Here is a 3710-nt window from a genome sequence, read left to right as displayed (position 1 = left end):
GAAGGCAGACTACAGCCATAAAAAGTAAGTCAACACTATATTTTAAGCAGAGCATATGCACAGGGACAAGGATTATATCCTAATATATACAAATTAAAAGATAAACAGCTACACTCACAACCATACCAGCTCTGTTATTTGGATTGATGGCAGTAATTGGCACACAATCCCCCTCTTAACACCAGGACCATGCATTCCCTGAATTGGACTCAAAGCATAAAGTGGACTGTGTTGAGAAGGGAAAATTGAATGATAGGCAGCATATGCAGGCCATTATTTGCTCTAAAGTAATTCTTAATAAATATTATTTTGCAAATGTTTACATTAAGTTAAAACAGTGGATATATTAGAGTCCAGCCACTGTCGACAGTGTAATTGTAGCTTTCAGGAAACATTTCCAAATGCATATTGATTTGCAGTTCGTGGAATTGCAAATCAGTTTTCTGGATGTGGGTAGGAAACGGACCACTTGTTTTTTTTTTGTTTTTTTTTATAGGTTCAATCCACAGTGCATTGTTCACAGTTATCCACACAATAAAACAAATAGTGACACTTTAAAATACAGTACAGAAAATTGAGAGAAGTTGCCAAGGAAGAAGAGAAACAAGCACTTTTTGCACAACTTTCATTGAACAAATGGGTCATATTTGCTGAAACTGATCCTATGTTCCAGTAGAACTACATGAAGCAGGTAATGTAAAAATAAAATCCAGCTCCTCTGGCACCACCTACAGCCTGTAGTGCGATTTGCAAAAATCCACCACTCCCTGTTCAGATGCACCAATCAGGGCCGGGGGGGGGAGGTTTGGGGGGTGGCGGGGGTGTCTAACTGCGTGTCAATCACTGCTCATGCACATGCATTCATTCTCCCTTGTGGGGGGAGGGGCTTAGGAGACCGTTTTGGGCTTTAGCGGAAAGGGGGGAGGGACTGAGAAGTTGTCGATGTTCAATTTTTTTTTGCTAAGTCCTGGAACTTCACAATCCTACCTACAGCATCTTTACGGCTGCTAAATGGCCCAAAACCAATAACTAATACTTTGACCACTTTCATATTCTACATAATATTAATAGTTTTACACCCGCTAATAGGGAGGTAAGTAAGCAAGGAGGTAATGATGCATTATTGGTTTAGTGTCATTTAGCACCTGATTCAGCATTAATCAAGAATGATTCATTAGGTGCTCATATAGAGATTCACAGATATCTAGGAACTAATTATTATACGCTGGCTCATATACTGATTTGCATAGCATCTGTCAGTTTTTGTGTTGTCTGCTTTTTCTGTTTTTGCACAACTCACTATATAATTCTTGGTTCAGAATCATTAAGGAACTACTACTACTAATTCATTAATTAGCAGTTAGTTGCTTCGTAACTACTCTGTTTTAAAAAAAAATCAACTAAATGTTTGGTACTAAAACTAAACTAAAAGTACCAAACACCTCTGCTGTCCTCGGCCATGGCTGTGCTTGGCTCAGCCCGAGCCACTTGGATCTCTGGTCTAATTCTACAGGGCTTTGCTGCAGGGTGGATCCCACCCAACATAAACATCAGCACATTCCCATAGACCTGAGAACACTTTAATTAACAAAGGCACAAAGAGAGAAAAAAACAGCCAGTGAAGATGCAAGCAGAAATATTTGAATTTGTGTGTATCTGTATGCTTTGTTGCTTGACCAACTGGAAACTCGTACATATGCTGAGGTGTGTATGCGCGTATGTATGCACATGCAGGTGTACTCACACAGACCTCAATCTATCATGGTAAAAGTGTTGATGCAGTGAATCTGTGTCTATGAATGGCTAATTAAAGAGGAGACAGTGCTGTTTTGTGGTAATGGGGGGTGGTGGTAACGTCCCTCCGTTCTCAGAGTTGTGATAGGAATGCACACAAACACAACAGGAATTATTCTGCTGCTCTCAAAGCCGTGGGAGGACATGGCAGCAATTTACAATTAGTCTGGGAGAGGAGTTTGCAAAACATAAGAGCTCACCAACAACTGACTCTGTTGAGGAAATAACTGCAAATTAATGTGGAATAGCACCCACTTCACAGTAGTTCACAGTAGTTCCGAAGCCTGTGGAGTTCAATAAATATTTTTCCTTCAGCTTGTACCCAAAGTTAGAAATCAAAGAAACCAATTGTTCATCACCACGAAGCTGTCAGCTGCTCACGGATGAATAGAGGAATGATTTTTTTTAGTTCCTACAAACTTGACTTACAAAATTGAAATGTGCTTGATAGAGAGAGAGAAAGAAACCAAATTTAGCATCCAGAAAATTCCACAGCATGCTTGAAACCCAAGTTATTTGTATTTCACCCTCAGAAGAGCTGTGGCTCAGAGAAAGGGCAAGAAAAATTCCTCCACTCTCCATAGTTGAGAAAAATACAAAACTATGCTGGAGTCAACAGAAGTATTTTAACCTTGAATTGTTTTTCCCCTTTAGTGTAGTATTTCGCTATCTGTAGTTCTAGACAGAATTATTTCAGTCTGAAAAGTATTTTAGTGCATGCATTTAAAGCAAAATCACATCCACTCATCATATATGCTTGCGGGTTTGTGTGCACACTAGATAATGTAAAGTTGATTACAGTATGTCTGAATCATTTTACAGTCATCTTGCTCATTCTGGAGTAGGAATGCTAAATAAAACCCCTCTGGAGTTTTGGCTGTAAAACAATACTATTCCTATAATGGAAGCTGTCTGATGTATATTTACAGAACATGAGAAAAAGCAGACCCATTCTCACAGATGTTTACAACATATACTTACAATACCAAACATGCATTGACACAGACACCATAATGACACACTGAGACATTCCTCCTATTGTGGAGAGCTGCCTTCACTCTTACTATCCACCCACTCACCCTCCAACTCCGTAAAATAGGTTCAATTTTGGCAAGTCATTTATTGCAAATGGCAACAATGTTGGTAGCCTTGTGGGTATTTATTATTGTTGGCCATATTTAGCTTAACACAGATTTACATTTTGTTACATTTTATTACATCTCTGTAAATTTCAGCACATATGTTGTCACATGCGTTTTGTTAACTTTGTTTTTTATTTGCTGCAATGGAAACTGTAAGCTTAAAAGTTTACAAGCAACTTGTTGACTGCTTTCTGGCTGTATGAGATTGGAACGTGTACAGTTGGGAGGTCAAAGGAAGGGAGCTTAAGAAGCATAAAGTAGCATATATGGTCTTGGAAATTGGAAATATTGTATAAAAGGTTTTATTATGCAGTAGCCACTAGGCTAATGCATTTCAGTTTTCTTATATTAGCCTACTAAGCTACCCTATTTTTTTTCATTTTTTTTGTTCACATATAAACTTATTTAGGGTATTTAACAGCACAGCACAGTAGTTTACACAGTATTAAAAGTAGTTAATATGAATATTTCCCTTACATTGACATGCCTTTAACAGTTGTCTCTATTTCAACTAGATCAAAGGAGATGTTGTACATTACCTATAGGGGCTCTAGCTGACTAATTATTTGCAACTAAACAGCAGCACCTTGTGGCTGCAAGTAAAAGTGCACCATACAGCTGCAGAGAGCAACATTACTCAAATTCCAGGGAGGGCAAAGAAATGAAAAACACCATAATTTAGGAAAAGTGGAAAAACAAGAAAAGGTTCATAATTACGTCTTCATCCTACTAAAACACATTCTTACATTTCAAATGAAAAGACACCGACAGCAC

Source organism: Sander lucioperca, chromosome 15 (assembly GCF_008315115.2).
Source record: "Sander lucioperca isolate FBNREF2018 chromosome 15, SLUC_FBN_1.2, whole genome shotgun sequence".
Taxonomy (NCBI): Eukaryota; Metazoa; Chordata; class Actinopteri; order Perciformes; family Percidae; genus Sander; species Sander lucioperca.
This window is presented reverse-complemented; position numbering follows the sequence as displayed.